Consider the following 12,045-nt stretch of genomic DNA (forward strand, 5'->3'; position numbering starts at 1 on the left):
CCATAGCAGGGCACAAGATGTATAATGTTTTGGATGGCTTCAGCTGATACAATCAGATACACATCCATCCTGACAAACGAGAAAAAGACCACTTTCGTGACAAAGTGGGGCGTGTTCATCACCGTGGTGATGATGTTTGGATTGAAAACCACACTTGCAACATTTCAGCGAATCATCACCGAAATTTTCGGTGAATATATTATGGCGTTCATGCAGGTCTTGTTCGAGGATTTTGTAGTATACGGTGCACGAGCCGAGCATTTACAGCACTTCTGATTGTGTTTAGAGCAATACCGCTCAGCATGACTAAGCCTCAATCCGCCCAAGTGCGCGTTCAACGTCACAAGCGGAGCTCTCCTCGGACATATAGTTAGCCGAGAAGGCATCATCGTTGATCCCGGGAAAATCAAGGCCATCATTGAGACCCTGACCCTGAAGAACGCAAAGGCCCTCGGTCACTCTTGGGGCAGATCCGTTGGCACAATCGCATGCTTCGTTATCTTGACAAATTTCGCAACACCATTATATGTGGCGGTGCACCACACAACATTTAATTAGACAGAGACAAAAGAAAAGGTGGACGTGGCTTTGAAGATAATGCTCACACAGGCACCAATAGTACACCAGTAGTACAACCACTCCACGTTTTCATGGATGCGTCGGATATAGCCATCGACAACGCACTAATGCAGTTGACCGAGCCGAATTGGTATAATCTCCAGTCTACTATTCCAGCCGGAAATTGTCCATCGCCGAGCGTAACTACTCCACGACCGAGTGTGAAGCCCTAGGTATAATATATAACATCAACAAATTTTGACACTACCTACTAGGCCAGAAATTCGTCTTCCATGTCGATCACGCAGCGCTACTCTATCTGTATTCGAAACAGTCGCTCACAGGGAAGTTGGCATGATGGATGTTGATGTTGCAATAATTTGAGTTTGAAATCCAGCATCGACCAGGCACTCAACACGTGTTGGCGAAGGAGGTTGTCGAAGGGCATGATGACTTTCCAGACACCGGAATCCTACGCATTTTGGCGAGTGACGCCGAGGGGGCCAAGTTAGTGTTGGGAAATCGGTCCATCCGGATGGGATCCGACTGTGAATGAAGAGATCCGGAAACACTATCGGATGGACCTGGTGACAACCGGAAGAGAAGATAGATTTGTAAATATGTCTTGAGTAAGCCTATTGAGGCTACATTTGTAAATAGCCCTAAGTTCATATAAGTATAAATATGACTTAGGGCAATTACTTTAGGTGTAAGAGAGAGTTGTATGTTGTAGTTGTTCATATCGTTGTAACTATTGTACAGAGAGAGAGCGATAGAGAGGGAGAGAGCGTGAGATACAGAGAGATACTCTATTCTAATCGCCGGTTGGCGAAGATGTTGGGATTACGGTCCCTTCGGATGGGATGGTCGGATCCGGTTTCGGTTTCGGATCCGGATGACGAAGACCCCGGTTTCGGCACCGGATGACGAATGTACCCGGAGAGCGATCCGGATGCAGGGACATATCCGTGAATATGTTCGCTATGGGCCCCCTGAGGCTACAGTTGTAAATAGCCCAAAGTCATATAAGTATAAATATGACTTAGGGCAAACAGTTTTACTGTTGCTGATCTTTTTTTCTGTTTTTTTCCACTTTAGAGGAGTGAAGAAAGAAAGTAGCCGTGAGAGAGCGAGAGAGAGAGATAGAGCGCGAGAGAGGAAGAGGTAGACGCCTCTGTGTATTTCCGCCGCCTGTGGCGAGGACAGCGAGCTCAAGGTCGTTGCCTTGCAGCTCGCCTTTGTATACTTCTCTGTATAGTGTTGGTTTGGAGTCTCGTACTCCCGTGGTTTTTCCCATCTAGGGTTTTCCACGTTAATCCCTGTGTAAACGCGTCTCGTGTATCTCTTCTTTTGGTTCCTATTTTCTGCTCCATTGATCCGCGATTACTCGGTTGTGGCCGAGCGAAGAAGGTGAATCCAAGCGGTGATTCCCAACAATCTGGTATCAGAGCGACTGTTGCAGAAAATGGAAGGCGGCGACAGCGGGCAGCCGGGGATGATGGTGCTGAACGCGCAGAATTACGCCGATTGGAAGATCAAGATGGAGGACCTTCTGATCGTTCGGGACCTGTATGAACCGATTGACAGGTCGGAAATACCGAAAGGGGTACTTGAGTCGGAGTGGAAGCTCCTGAACCGGAAAGCCGTAGCGACGATCCGACAATATGTCGATGTAAGCGTCCTACAACATGTGGCGAACGACACCAACGCATATGAGATGTGGAAGAAGCTGTCGGGCCTCTACGAGAGGAAGAATGCGTTGAACCGGACCTCCCTGATGAGGAAGATAGTAAATCTCAAGTACCGGGACGGCGAGAGTATGGTGGAACACGTAAGCACGTTCATGGGATTCGTGAATCAGCTTGCGGCGATCAAGTTCCCGTTGGAGGATGCAATGCAAGCCATCATCCTGATGTGTACATTGCCGGATAGCTGGGAGAACTTGGTGGTGACTCTCAGCACCTCCTGCACCGAAGACAACCTGTCCTTACAAACGGTAAAGACAAGTATTTTGAACGAAGAAGCGCGTCGGAGAGATAAAGAACCGGCCTCCGACTCGAAGGCGCTGCTTACCGAATCGGATCGGGGAAGACAATGGAACCGGAGTCCGCAAAGACGAGAGAAGTCGGGGACCCGGTCGCGGTCAAGAGGAAGGCCCACATGCTTCCACTGTGGGAAGCCGGGGCACTTCCGAAAGAATTGTCGGCATTACCGAAAAGACAACGGAGCCGACGACACCGATTTGAAGAAGTCACCGGAGAGAAACGGTGCATACCGGGGAGCCACGGACCGGAGAGGTTCGGATCGGCGAGGGCAGGACCGGAAAGGAACAACGGCACTCGCGGCAAGTGAGGAAGAAATCATGCTCATCACCGAAGAAGGTGAACTAAACATTGCCGACGATGAGACGACCTGGGTGGTCGATTCCGGAGCATCGTTCCACCTGACCCCGGAGAGAAGATACTTCTCATCCTACACAGCCGGTGAGCATGGCTGTGTTCGGATGGGAAACGAAGGTACGTGCCGAATTGCCGGCATAGGAGATGTGTGGTTGACAACCCCGACCGGATGTAAAATGCTGCTGAAGAATGTCCGACACGTTCCGGAGGTCCGACTGAACCTGATTTCGGCCGGGAGGCTAGATGATGAAGGCTACACGGGTAGCATCCAGAACGGCGTAATGAAGTTCAGCAAGGGGAGCCTGATAGTGGCTCGGGCCCGGAAAGACAACACACTGTACCTGATGAATGCCCGGTTATGTCCGAAAGAGCTGAATGTGGCAGCCGACACTGCCGGTGAGCTGTGGCACAAAAGACTGTGCCACATGAGTGAGAAGGGGATGAAGAGACTTGCAGAAGACAACCTTATTCCAGTGAAGCATGTGCACCTGGAGAAGTGCACCGATTGCCTGGCCGGTAAGCAGAACCGAACCTCCTTCCACTCAAGGCCACCGACGAGACGTAGCGCACCATTGGAGTTGGTGCACACCGATGTGTGTCAGGTAGAAACGAAGTCACATGGCGGAGCCCAGTACTTCATAACTTTCATAGATGATCATAGCCGAAGACTGTGGACGGCACCGATGAAGACAAAGGACCAAGTGTTGTCCGTCTTCAAAGAACTCCACGCGAGAGTGGAAAGGGAATCCGGCAAGAAGCTGAAAGCGATACGAGCGGATAACGGAGGGGAATACCGGGGGCAGTTCCAGGAGTACTGTCGCTCGAAGGGAATCCGACTTGAGTTTACTGTGCCGAAGACGCCGGAACTGAACGGGCTGGCCGAGAGGATGAACCGGACCATAATGGAGAGGGTCCGGAGTATGCTGGCACATGCGAAATTACCCAAGGGATTTTGGGCTGAGGCAATGTCGACGGCGACATATGTGATAAACAGATCACCCTCAGTACCTTTGGACGGAGACACGCCGCAGAGAGTGTGGACTGGAAGGGAAGTATCCTACCGGCATCTGAAGGTGTTCGGGTGTCTCGCATACGTGCATGTGGCAAAGGACCGGAGAGGAAAGCTAGATCCAAAGACCCGGCCATGCATATTCCTCGGTTACGGCGACGACGAGTTCGGCTACCGAGTATGGGACCCGGTTGACAAGAAGATATTCCGGAGTCGTGATATCATCTTCATGGAGAACAAGACACTCGCCGACTGGGAGTCGGAGAAGAAGATGAAGAGCTCCAAGTCGACCGGTGAGGATCAACTCTACGGGGAGCAGTCCCGACCGGCAAGGGACCGGTTAGCACTCGAGGATCCGGCCGAAGACGGTGAAGAAACAGAACCGGCCGAAGAAGATGAAAATGATACCGAAACCGGCCCCGATCCCGATCCCGAAATGGATTCGGATGAAGAAGAAGAATCGGAAGAACCGGTTACCGAAGCTCCGGAACGGAGATATCCTCTAAGAGAGAGAAGGGCCCCCCGGAGATTTCCGGAACCAGAGCATGTGCTGCTAACCGACGAGGGGGAGCCGGAGAGCTTTGAAGAAGCAAAGCATGACACCCAGAGCCGCAGGTGGTTGAGTGCCATGCAGGACGAGATGGATTCCCTGCATGAGAACCACACATATGAACTTGTGGAGTTGCCGAAAGGAAAACGGGCACTCCGTAACAAGTGGGTGTTCAAGCTGAAACCGGGAGATGCCGGAAACCCCCCGAGATACAAAGCCAGGATCGTGGTGAAGGGGTTTCAGCAGAAGAAGGGCGTCGACTTCGACGAGATATTTGCCCCGGTAGTGAAGATGACCTCCATCCGGACGGTGCTGAGCATAGCGGCAAGCATGGACCTCGAGGTAGAACAGATGGACGTGAAGACGGCATTCCTTCACGGTGACCTCGAAGAAGAGATCTACATGCAGCAACCGGAAGGATTCGAGAAGAAAGGGAAGGAACACCTGGTATGCCGGTTGAAGAAGAGCCTTTACGGACTGAAGCAGGCTCCCCGGCAATGGTACCGGAAATTCGACTCCTTCATGACCGACGAAGGGTACCTCAAAACGCAGTCTGACCACTGCGTGTTTGTGAAGAAGTTCGAAGGAGGAGACTTCCTAATACTCCTCCTGTACGTGGACGACATGTTGATCGTCGGACGGGACCAGGTCAAGATACGGATGCTGAAGAAGGCTCTTCACCGAACCTTCTCAATGAAGGACTTGGGTCCGGCGAGGCAAATACTAGGGATGCATATCATCCGGGACCGGAAGAAGAAGCAGTTGTGGCTGTCACAGGAGAAGTACGTGACGAAGGTGCTTCACCGGTTCAACATGTCGGAAGCAAGACCGGTCGGATCGACCCTCCCGGCAAACTGCAAGCTGTCCAACAAGCAAAGTCCCAAGACAAAGGCTGAAAAGGAGGATATGATGAAAGTGCCATATGCCTCAGCCGTCGGGAGCTTGATGTACGCCATGGTGTGTACGAGACCGGACATCGGATATGCAGTCGAATGGTGAGCCGGTACATGAGCAATCCCGGCAAAGAGCATTGGAACGCGGCCAAGTGGATACTCCGATACCTGAAGGGCACGGCAAACGTGTGCCTCCGATTCGGCTCCGGTAAGCCCGAACTCGACGGCTTCACCGATTCGGATATGTCGGCTGATGCAGATACCAGCCGGTCCACATCAGGGTATGTGATGACGTATGCAGGGGGAGCAGTTTCGTGGCAGTCGAGGCTGCAGAAGACGGTTGCGTTGTCAACCACGGAGGCGGAGTACATGGCAGCTGTTGAAGCCGACAAGGAAATAATATGGATGAAGGACTTCATTAGAGAGCTCGGTATCCGGCAGGAGGAGTACCGACTCTACTGCGACAGTCAGAGTGCAATCCACCTTGCGAAGAACGCGGCCTATCACTCCCGGACGAAGCACATCCAGCGAAGATATCACTGGATCCGGGAAAGGATAGAAGACAAGGAGTTCGTGCTGACGAAGATCCACACGGACGAGAACGGGTCGGATATGCTGACCAAGGTGCTCACACCCGACAAGCTGGAAGCATGCCGGAAGAGGATCGGATTGGAGAGACATCCCATGCCGAAGTGAAGGGGGAGTTTGTTGGGATTACGGTCCCTTCGGATGGGATGGTCGGATCCGGTTTCGGTTTCGGATCCGGATGACGAAGACCCCGGTTTCGGCACCGGATGACGAATGTACCCGGAGAGCGATCCGGATGCAGGGACATATCCGTGAATATGTTCGCTATGGGCCCCCTGAGGCTACAGTTGTAAATAGCCCAAAGTCATATAAGTATAAATATGACTTAGGGCAAACAGTTTTACTGTTGCTGATCTTTTTTTCTGTTTTTTTCCACTTTAGAGGAGTGAAGAAAGAAAGTAGCCGTGAGAGAGCGAGAGAGAGAGATAGAGCGCGAGAGAGGAAGAGGTAGACGCCTCTGTGTATTTCCGCCGCCTGTGGCGAGGACAGCGAGCTCAAGGTCGTTGCCTTGCAGCTCGCCTTTGTATACTTCTCTGTATAGTGTTGGTTTGGAGTCTCGTACTCCCGTGGTTTTTCCCATCTAGGGTTTTCCACGTTAATCCCTGTGTAAACGCGTCTCGTGTATCTCTTCTTTTGGTTCCTATTTTCTGCTCCATTGATCCGCGATTACTCGGTTGTGGCCGAGCGAAGAAGGTGAATCCAAGCGGTGATTCCCAACAGAAGATACAGAGCTCAAGGTTGTTGCCTCCATGGCTCTGATTGTATCTTTCTCCGATAGTGATAGTTGGAGTCTGTGGGCTCCTGTGGTTTTTCCCTATTTGGGTTTTCCACATACACATCCTGTGTAATATCCTTTCTGTACTCTCCACTTCCCATTTCTGTGTTTGATTCTCATTGAAGTGATTCATTACTCAGTTGTGGTCGAGCTATATTCCGCGCTATTCTCAATAAACTAGTATCAAAGCGAACAAAACGGGAAATGGAAGAATCGTTTGGCGGCATGTTCAAGCTCACCGGCTCCAACTACTCAGTGTGGAAGTCGAAGATGAGGGATATGTTGGTGGTTAAAGATATTTGGTTGCATGTTCAGTTTGGGGACAAGAGACCGGATAAGATCGACGCCACAGTGTGGGAGGTGATGCACATGAAGACGACGGCATACCTCCGCTGCTTCATCAACATGAGCATGTACAACAACTTCAATGAAGAGAGCAAGACTCGTGAACTCTAGGAGAAGATCGGCATCATGTTCCAGAACAAGAATGTTGTTAATCAGGTTTCGGTATTCCAGAAGCTAGTGAGGCTCCGGTACCAAGACGGCTCCAGTATGGCAGAGCACATGAATGCCTTCTAGGGACTGATCCACCAGGCAACCTCGTTGGAAGTACCTATTGACGATGAGGTACCCGCATTGCTCCTGCTCGGTTTCCTCCCCGATAGCTGGGAGACGTTAGTTGTGACGTTGGGCCATGTCGGGCCAGAAGGAAAACAGTTGTCCCTAGCAAGAGTAAAATAAAGCTTGCTAGATGAAGAAGCATGTCGGAAGGACCGGGAGTCCGGAACCGATCCGAAGGCCTTGGTCACGGAAGATGACCACAACCGGGGAAGAGGCCGGTATCGGAGTCCCCAAAACCGGGACAAATCGGGGACGAGGTCGAAGTCAAGGGGGAGGTCCACGTGCTTCTATTGCAGGAAGCTGGGACACTTCCAGAAGAATTGCCGGCATTTTTGGAAAGAGAGGGAAACCCGCACTACTAATTCGAAGAAGAGTTCAGACCAGAGACGCCCGGATCGGAAGGGAACGTCGGCAATCGCGACAAGTGAAGAGGAACTGATGCTCATTACATGTCGGCGATGAGACAACATGGGTTGTCGATTCCAGAGTGTCGTTCCACCTAACACCGGATCAGAAATGCTTCTCATCCTATAGAGCCAATGATCATGGTTGTGTCCGGATGGGGAATGAAGGTACATGCCGAATTATCGGCATAGGAGATGTGTTGTTGACGACATCAACCGGATGCAAATTGTTGTTGAAAGATGTCTGATACGTTCCGGATGTTCAACTGAACCTGATATCAACCGGTCAGCTAGTTGATGAAAGCTACATAGGTAGCATCTAGAATGGTGTTATGAAGTTCAGCAAGGGAAGCTTGATAGTGGCTCAAGCCCGGAAGATCAACACATTGTACTTGATGAATGCCCGGATATGGCGGGAAAAAGTGAACGTAGCATCTGACACTACCGGTGAGCTGTGGCACAAAAGACTGTGTCACATGAGTGAGAAGGGGATGAAGAGGCTTGCCGAAGACAACTAGACCACCAATGAGAAGGAATGCACCATTGGAGCTCGTGCATACCGATGTGTGTCAAGTAGACACGAAGTCACATACCCGATCGTAGTACTTCGTGACGAGAACTCAAGGCTCCTTATGTCCAACGCTCGGCCACAACCGAGATTCTTTTCATACATAGAAAACGGGAAATAAAACACGACAAGAAGAGGGAAAGAATACACAGGACGTTTACATGGAAAACCCCAAAACTAGGGGAAAAACCACGGCAACCCATAGGCTGCAAACTGTCACTATGTGGGAATATACAACAGTGAGTTCACTGAGGCACTGACCTCGTGCTCACAAATCTTCGCCACAGGCGGCGGTTACAACAGAGGCAACGACCTCTTTCTCTCTCTCTCTCTCTCTCTGTACAGTTACGCACACTAATCTCGTGTAATACAGAAAAATAACAACTCCTAAAGTTTGCCCTAAGTCATATTTATACTAATATGAATTTTCGGCTATTTACAAATGTAGCCTCGATGGGCTCTCAGAAACATATTTACGAATATGTCTCTTCATCCGGTTCTAACCGGGTCTGTACCATCCGGCTCTCCGTAGCCAGGTATTCCTCATCCGGTCTTCACCGGGTCTGTATCATCCGGCTCTCCGTAGCCGGGTACTCCTCATCCGGTTCATACCGGGCCTACACCATCCGGCTCTCCGTAGCCGAGTACAGGCTCTGCTTCAGTCCGTACAGGCTCTTCTTCAACCGGCATACCAGGTGCTCCTTCCCTTTCTCCATGAAACCTTCCGGTTGCTGCATGTAGATCTCCTCTTCGAGATCGCCGTGAAGGAATGCCGTCTTCACGTCCAGCTGCTCTACCTCGGCGTCCATGCTTGCTGCTATACTCAGCACCGTCCGGATGGAGGTCATCTTTACTACCGGGGCAAATATCTCGTCGAAGTTCACGCCCTTCTTCTGCTGGAACCCCTTCACCACGATCCTGGCTTTGTATCTCGGGCGGTTGCCGGCATCTCCCGGTTTCAACTTGTACACCCACTTATTTCGGAGTGCCCGCTTTCCTTTCAGCAACTCAACCAATTCGTACGTATGGTTCTCATGTAGGGAATCCATCTCATCCTGCATGGCACTTAACCATTTTCGGTTGTGGGTGTCCTCCTTCGCTTCTTCGAAGCTTTCCGGCTCTCCCTCATCGGTCAGCTGCACATGCTCTGCATCCGGAAATCTCCGGGGGGCCTTTCTCTCCCTGAGAGGATATCTACGTCTTTGGGCTTCGGTAACCGGCTCCTCCATTTGCTCTTTATCCGAATCCGATTCAGGGTCTTGGCCGGTTCCGGTTTCAGCTTCCTCTACTTCTTCTTCTGCCGGTTCGGTATCCTCACCGTAACTGGCTGGTTCCTCGAGTGCTAACCGGTCTCTTGCCGATTGGGTCTGCTCATCGTAGAGTCTATCCTTACTGGTCGACTCAGAGTTCATTATCTTCTTCTCCGACTCCCAGTCGGCGAGCGTCTTGTCCTCCATGAAATAATATCTCGACTCCGGAATACCTTCTTGTCGACCGGGTCCCACACTCGGTAGCCGAACTCATCGTCACCGTAACCGAGGAATATGCATGGCTGGGTCTTTGGATCTAACTTTCCTCTCCATTATGGTCCGGTTCATCCTCTCGGCCAGTCCGTTTAGTTCCGGCGTCTTCGGCACGGTAATTTCGAGCCGGATTCCCTTCAAGCGGCAATACTCCTCGAACTGCCCCCGGTACTCTCCTCCGTTATCTGCTCGAACCGCCTTCAGCTTCCGGCCGGTTTCTCTTTCCACTCTCACGTGGAGCTCTTTGAAGACGGATAGCACCTGATCCTTCGTCTTCAATGGTGTGGCCCACAACTTCCGGGTGTGGTCATCTATGAACGTCACGAAGTACTGCGCTCCGGCATGTGACTTTGTGTCTACTTGACACACATCCGTATGCACCAACTCCAGTGGTGCATTACGTCTCATCGGTGGCCTTGGTCGGAAAGAGGTCCGGTTTTGTTTACTGGCCAGACAATCAGTGCAGTTCTCCAAGTGCACATTCTTCACTGGAATGAGGTTGTCGTCTGCAAGCCTCTTCATCCCCTTCTCGCTCATATGACACAGTCTCTTGTGCCACAGCTCACCGGCAGTGTCGGATAACACTTTCACTTCTTCTGGACATAACCGGGCATTCATAAGGTACACCGTGTTTACCTTCCGGGCCCGAGCCACAATCAGGCTCCCTTTGCTGAACTTCATGACACCGTTCCAGATGCTACCCGTGTAGCCTTCATCATCTAGCCGACTGGCTGATATCAGGTTCAGACGAACTTCCGGAACGTGTCGGACATCCTTCAGCAGCAACTTGCATCCGGTTGGTGTTGTCAGCCACACGTCTCCTATGCCGACAATTCGGCATGTTCCTTCATTCCCCATCCGGACATAACCGTGATCACCGGCTAAGTAGGATGAGAAGCATTTCCGGTCCGGGGTAAGGTGGAACGACGCTCCGGAGTCTACCACCCAGGTCATCTCGTCGCCGGCAAGGTTTATCTCACTCTCCTCGGTGATGAGCATCAACTCCTCTTCACTTGCCGCGATTGCCGTCATTCCCTTCCGGTCCGGCCCCCTCCGGTCTTTACCGTTCCGGTCTTTACCGTTCCAGTCCGGGGTTTGCTTCGAATCGGTACCATCGGTTTCCTTGTCTTTACGGAAATGCCGACAGTTCTTTTGGAAGTGTCCCGGCTTGCCGCAATAGAAGCAAGTAGGCCTCCCCCTTGACTTTGACCGTGTCCCCTACTTCTCCCGGTTCTGGGGACTACGGTTTCTATGTCTTCCGCGTTCCGATTCGATAAGGAGCGCTTTGGAGTCGGAGCTCGTATCTTTATCCTTCCGACGCGCCTCCTCATCTAGCAAGCTCGACTTTACTCTTGTTAGGGATAACCGCTTTCCTTCCGGCCCGGCGTTGCCCAAAGTGACAACCAACGTCTCCCAGCTATCCGGGAGGGAACCGAGCAGGAGCAGCGCTAGTACCTCATCGGCGAGAGGTACTTCCAATGACGTTGCTTGGTGTATCAGCCCCTGGAAGGCATTCATATGCTCCGCCATGCTGGAGCCATCCTGGTAACGGAGTCTTACTAGCTTCCGGAATACCGAAACCTGATTAACAGCATTTTTTTTTTGAAACATTATGCCGATCTTCTCCCAGAGCTCATGAGCCTTGCTCTCTTCATTGAAGTTGTTGTACAGGCTCATGTCGATGAAGCACCGTATGTACGCCGTTGTCTTCATGTGCATCACCTCCCATATCACGGCATCGATTTTGTCCGGTCTCTTGTCCCCGAACTGAACCGGCAGCCAGAGGTCTTTAACAACGAGCATGTCCCTCATCTTCGACTTCCATACTGAATAGTTGGAGCCGGTGAGCTTGAACATGCCGCCAAACGATTCGTCCATTTTCTGTGTCATTTTGATCTGATACCACTTGACTAGAACTCAAGGCTCCTTATGTCCAACGCTCGGCCACAACCGAGATTCTTTTCATACATAGAAAACGGGAAATAAAACACGACAAGAAGAGGGAAAGAATACACAGGAGGTTTACGTGGAAAACCCCAAAACTAGGGGAAAAACCACGGCAGCCCACATGCTGCAAACTGTCACTATGTGGGAATATACAACAGTGAGTTCACTGAGGCACCGACCTCGTGCTCACAAATCTTCGCCACAAGTGGC

This window comes from Azolla caroliniana, unplaced genomic scaffold, assembly GCF_043228905.1.
Source record: "Azolla caroliniana isolate FFs.n. ecotype wild unplaced genomic scaffold, voAzoCaro1.0.p SCAF_14, whole genome shotgun sequence".
Classification (NCBI taxonomy): domain Eukaryota; kingdom Viridiplantae; phylum Streptophyta; class Polypodiopsida; order Salviniales; family Salviniaceae; genus Azolla; species Azolla caroliniana.